This window comes from Carassius auratus, unplaced genomic scaffold (assembly GCF_003368295.1).
Source record: "Carassius auratus strain Wakin unplaced genomic scaffold, ASM336829v1 scaf_tig00214847, whole genome shotgun sequence".
Lineage (NCBI taxonomy): Eukaryota > Metazoa > Chordata > Actinopteri > Cypriniformes > Cyprinidae > Carassius > Carassius auratus.
In genome coordinates this window covers 92,489-98,807 of record NW_020527826.1, presented here as the reverse complement: position 1 = coordinate 98,807, position 6,319 = coordinate 92,489, and the positions used below count along the sequence as shown (strand labels likewise).

Genomic DNA, 6,319 nt, shown 5'->3' with positions numbered 1-6,319 from the left:
AACATAAAATATTCAAATAAAAACTTTTATTCATTCAAAATATGAATACAATTATAATAGTATCTTAATGATATAATATAGCACTGATATACAGACAGATACACTGTACATTTTTAAAAATATAAATCTGAAAGTAAAATTATGTAGAAAAAATGTAATATACATTTAAATATAATGTTTGAAATATACCATTTCTACTTTCTACCATATAAGGCAAGGAAAATTTATAGTAAAATGTTACTGCTTTTTGGGGGTGTAAAATTTTAAAACACTTTTGCAGTGTTAAAAAAGGTTTGAAATGCCAACAGATGGAATTTGTATTTAATAGGCTATATATTTGTATATCAGTGTATTTAATACAATTTTATATAACTTTTCTTTTTGACTTTTTATTCCAATTAAATAAATGTATCTTCCTGTCAATTCAATTCAACGTCCAGCGGGGTGTGGCCAGATGAAATTCAATTGGACAAACTCACACCTTTCTGCTCAATCGCACACCGGATCTCCAGTCACACGAACGCGCTCTGCTGCATCTCCCAGTCTGTTCACATCTACAGCATAAAGTGATTACCTTCAGACAGGACAGCAGAGTGCTGAGCACTCACGTTCTCTGCAGCATTCAACACCCAGATGTCCAGCAGAGGACAACAAAATGACCGGCTCGGTAGGAGGAGTACGATAAAAAAAAAAAATCCTCAAGAGTTTGCTACGCTCTCAATATATCTCACATTTTCTGCTTGCGCCAGGCAAACCCCATGAAGGATTGATACAAATTAACGATTTATAAAAATGACTTTGCTAGCGTTCTGTGGAACACAATGACAGCAAGCAACGGATAATCCTAGGTCAGAGAACAGTTTGGTCGTAATGATCAAGCGTTTTATATCTCTGGTGCTTCTCCTTTTTGGCGGCTAGACGCTAAGTTGCGTCTCCTGGTCGGGGGGAAAAAAGCGGGAACGATCCCGGCTGTATTTAAAGCACGGGAGCAGGCGTGTGGGGAAGCTGGCTATAATAACTATCTTGATTGCATAGTGATAAGCCTGCGGCGCGTGCACAGGCGCTTTTAAAATATTCCTGCAACCGTCCACAACTGCAAGTTTAGCATTCAACACGTGTCGCGCGAGTGGAAGAGAGAGAGAGTGAGAGGTTGCTAGGTGACGGAGCGTATATACTGAATTTAAACAAAATAACTGGAGAGAGAGACTGAGTGAGTGAGAGAGAGAGATTGAGAGAGAGGGGAGGGGGGAGGTAAGGAGGGTGGGAGAGAGCTAGTCAGCAACATGTAGGCAGGCTGAGTAAAGAGAGGTCGAGACTGTGTGTGCGTACAAATTTTTTTGTACGTTTTTTTTTCTTTTTCTTTTTTTTTTTTCTTTTTACCTCAGTAACATACTGGGTGGAAACGTCGTGGAAATGGGCAGCAGTGGAATGGATATACAAGTGACGAAGTGCCGCAGGGAGAGCAGAGCGTCTGGATCCTGAAAAACAGTGAGTATGCTGGTTGTTGTTTTTTTTTTTTTTTTTTTTTTTTTTTTTGCTTTCTTGTGGGGTGTTTGGTCAAGTCCTCAAAGGATTTGTGCCCTTCAAAACGGCAAAAGGGACAAGCGCGAGACACGCTTTTGCGTCAGCGCCTGATCGCTCCTGTGTCTCGTGCGCATATCCACATTGATGGATAGGAGACAACCGGCCGGTGCGCGAGGGGTTTGACCCCTCTGTCATTGATGCGCGTGCACATAACGAAAGGTCTCTCTCTCTCTCTCTCTCTCTCTCGCTCTCGCTGTCCAACTAAACCGACTATCACCTAGACATCCGAAGCACATATAGGATAGTGGTGACTCTTACCCTACGGGCTCAAGAATAGCGTCTTAACTTTATCACACAGACATGGGTAAATCCTAGCATGCTTCCTCCCGGAGAGCAGCAGTCCACGGAGGAGAGCACGTATGTACAGCCATTCCGTATTCCAGTGTTTTGTCTGACAAGTGGTCTCGCGAATTTCCTTGACATACTGTTATAAATAGTCTTATATAGGCCTATAACTGTTAACGTTCATGTGAAAACTGCAGTTTTAATGCAGTGATTTGTGCTTTTTGTTTGAGTTGCGATCAAATGATTAATCAGTTTTCGTCATGTTGTGTGTAGCCGCAAATACAAAAATACCGCGACATTTAAAGCTTTATTTTTTTATTTTTTCAAAACGTGTTTTTTCCTCACATAAAACACAGTAATGGTGTCATTGGTGAAACTCACAGGAATATAGTTTGTTTTAGATTTGTAACATATTAAAATAGGTCACACGTCACAGTATAGTGTTTAATGAATGTAATGCTTTTCCAATGCGAGAATCCAATCCAATTCATTTCATCAAGTCTGTAATATCAGAGCCAGCGTGCCAGTTCAGTAGCCTAAATGAGGTGCTTTCTTTCTTGTAGCTCAGATTGCCTCCTTTTTTGTGCCACTTGTTACTGGGCAATCAAGATCCAAGAAATCTGCATGTGTTAGGAGCAATAAGCTGACTTTTATTGTTCAGCAGGCTTAACATTACAGGCTTAACATTAATATATGCATTGCTATGAATGTCTTATGGGTCCTAGGTTCAATTAGTTTTGGTGCGGCTGCTGTTCTACTCGTTTCTCACACCCAGCTCTCAATATCCAGGTTTTATATAGGGTACTCAGTGTATTTGACAGTACTTCACAAAGCCTTCAGCCACCTCCTTCCTAAACGTTGAAGTTGTGGTGGTGACCTGTCTGAGGCATTAGAGTTGGTTTGACAGTCTTAGACGATTCCCCATGGGAAAGCCAGGTTTTTGCAGGAGCCACCTAAAGGGGGCTGACAGGTTTTGAAGATGGCAGGAAGGTGCCGGTGATACTGGAGGAGGGGTTCACCGTTTGGTCTTTCTCAGAGATTGCTGCTTCTTCAAAGTCCTCCCCAGGTTATAGTTGTTGACTCCAAGAACATAACCACCCACCATATAAACACACACACACACACAAATAAATAAAAAAACCTTCACATGCTTCAGTTGAAGCAGCGCAGCTTGAGGGCATTTTGGGACGACTGACCAACAGGAAGCTGGCCTAGATGTCTTGAAAAGGCATATCCCAGGGAGAAAGTGAGAGAGAAGCCAAACTGCGTCCTGCTTTCCCCTTGCCTTTTCAAGCCCCATCCCTATGGGATTTGGTGCTTGCCAGACCCCAGCTGTTCTGAGGAGCCACCTCCTACGTCCAGCCCTGTCATGTCTATGCATCAGAGCTGTGTTACATCATCCAGCATACAAGACTGAGACTGACTGATATCTTTTCACAAGACTTCAGAGCAGTTTAAATGTGACTACATTATCATTGATTTTTTATTTTTATTTTTTTGTGGCAGGGCGGTCTCTAGATCTGATCTTAAGACAGAACTGAATTAAAATAACATATTTTGACATCTTTGAAAAAATAAATTAAATTTTTTTAACAAATAATTTTAATTATATTTTCAACCACTTGTGTGACGTGCTTATATTTTGCAGTACATCATTTAATTGTGTGATGAACAGAGTGTTTTGCCAGATTAGGGTGTGGATACTCTTTTCAAGGCCCCGGCAGAATACACCTGTATTTGCCTTGAGTCTGTAGTACGTTAAACAATAGATTTTAATCATACCCGAAACCCCCCCAGAAGGACTTACCTTGACCTTTAAACTTAATTAAATGTCAAAAAAGAGATATAGAAGCTATTAGCCTCTCTATATTCCACGACATGTCTCAACAGGTGTCCAAAAATGGGCTTCTAAAATCCACAAAGATACTGAATATTTATATATCTATTATTTAAATAGTTAGATGAGACAGGTAAATTAATTTTGTAAGCGGATCCATTAAAGGCTCGTCAAACCTTTTTACCGTGGTATGGTGGTATAAAATAACTTCTATATCCTTCAGTTTCTACAGTCTGAAACTCATAGGCATATAACACTGGAATTGAATCTAAATTAAGAGGATGGTAGCAGTCGGCATTACTCGGTACCATAGGATTTGTCAACATTGCTATGCAAAGTGAGACTTGAAATCTTGGCAGTACAGCTTCTCTGAGAACTAGAGTGCTAATGATTTTTAGCAGCTCTGCATCCTGCTTTTCCTGTTCTTCTCCTTGAGAATTCCTGTTTGTTGATGTTGTCTTCACACTGTTCAGCAGTGAGATAACTGGGAGGAACAACTCTGGAAATAGCAGGCATTTTCCTTTTTTAAAAAAACCCTGTGTATGCTACCAGGGAAGACGCTGAAGCTGCAAAACTGCTAGCTTTGAAGCACATAAAGTGCAAGATGTTTATGTCTGTGATATATTTTAACTTACTGATGCCTGGGGCTGGCCCACTGCGAAACTGAGGAGATTTGTCTTTCTTTTCATATTTCAACATTATAGATGTACAAAGGAGAGCAGACATTGTCCATTTGCGGCTAACAAGAATAAATGTAGTTAAGTGAAGTGCTATTATGCTCAGTGTGATGCACCAAACTCTTTGGAAGCCCTCATTGTGCACATGTAGCTTTTAAATAATGGAAGTCACTGTCTCAGTGATGTGGTTTCACCTTATTCTTACCTTTTTTTATAAACTCCGGTCCACAGGCAAATTGTAGTGTCGTTCACACTCCCAGGATACTCTCAGAAAACAATAGATTTGATTTTCGATCCAACTTTATGTCAAGGCAGGGTTTTGGCTCTTCCGCAAGGTCAACCTCAAAGGCATGTGACAGGAAGTCAATGGTGCAACAAAGCCACAATTCCAAATAGCTTAAGCCTTCCATCATTTTATGTTACACTCAGTGACAACCTTGTGACTGCCACAGAAAGTGCAAATATCACCATATTGCATATAGTTTAATCAAACCCTTGATTGTTGAACCCCCCAAAAAATGGAAATTAAACATTTAATGAAGTGAAGTTCAGTGTATCATCTATTTCCGACTTGTATTTCAGCTTTCCTTTTAGCTATTCAATTTCCTGTTTTTGCTTTATTTGGCTGAGAAAAAACACTCAGACCCCCGCTGTACCGTGACAGAGTGACATGATATTTAAACACAGTCTTTTCTAATGCGCAACAGACATTTTCTGTCTAATGGTCCTGCACTAGGTGGCCAGCATTGTTCCACACGCTCTCTCCCACCGGTCTTTTCTCCACCCCCTGAAGTATCTCACCCAGACCCCGATGTGCTCTGATCACTGTGAATGGATAGCTCCACACTTCCTTCTTAATACCAACAGAGTCTCCCCACATGTATTTATTCATCTGATTTTTAATTCGATTCCAGAAAGTGCACTACTCTCATATGTTGCCTTAGTTTGAACTTTATTCCCATTGAGTTTTGTCCCCCCGTCTCAAGTAAGATATGTGGTCGAAAGATGTCTTTGTCTTTTGTCCGCTGGGCTTGATTGCTCATCTAAGTAAGTACATTAGTGAAAAGGGAACGAGGGCGAAGTGCTATTTTGCACTCTGTTAACATCAGGCTTTGAAATCAGCCATAAATTACCCTTGCTTATCGGACAGGCATGAATGTTGTTGTTGTTTTTTCTCAGGCCATTGATTGTAAGTCTCTTTTTGTTCCAATGCAAACCAACATTTTATCTGTGTATTTGTGCTTGATGAAGTCTGAGCTCTGGAGTCCAGAGCCTCTGAAACCAAAGCCAGCCAAGCTCATCCTGGGTTTGAATTAATCTGACATGATATCTTGTGGAGGCGGGAAGGTGGTAGGGTGGGGTTTGCAGGGATTCCCTCCTTCTCTTTCCCCCGAGAGAGAAAGACAGAAACTGGCTCCCCGCAAGCAATTTAAATTACATCTCAGGGGCCTCCACAGATGGGATTTTCAGCGTAGGGCAATATGGCTTGCTGCTGTCACTGTCACATTTACTCTTTGGTGCTCCACTCTCTCCTCCAACCCACTGGGCTTTGGGATCTGATTCAAATTAAGCACCTCACCTTTGCAAGGTTTTTTTTTATTTTGTCTCCTGAGTGGGATACAGCTTTGTGTTTGATGAAATGGATGATTTTTTTTTTTTTTTCAGGTCTTTTCATTTTTTAACTCAAGGAGGAAGCATTAATTTATTACATATTCATGACAAGAGGCTGCTTTGTTTTGGACAGGACTGTTTTCTAATGTTTTATCAATTTATGGTAAATGTGTTCTTTGCTGAGGTACAAAAAAAAAAAAAAAAATAGACGTCCATAGGACATTTTTATTGTTTGGTCTCAGATTTTTGTAAATTAATATTTTAGGTACACGTTAAGCAAAAGTATTTGTAGTAAATTTGTTTATTACCACAAAATTATTTAAGC

The 6,319-nt window shown here is 40.2% G+C and overlaps 1 protein-coding gene across 3 annotated transcripts in view; it reads left to right on the top strand.

The window, feature by feature from the left end:
• The first annotated feature begins 454 nt into the window (after positions 1–454).
• LOC113093041 (glutamate receptor ionotropic, NMDA 2D) overlaps positions 455–6,319 on the top strand; it is a 76,144-nt gene continuing 70,279 nt past the window's right edge. For 2 of the 3 annotated variants that reach the window (XM_026258870.1, XM_026258867.1), the window contains exon 1: positions 455–1,488. The gene's annotated coding sequence lies outside the window, so the exon portion shown is untranslated. The other variant, XM_026258868.1, reaches the window with a different exon arrangement.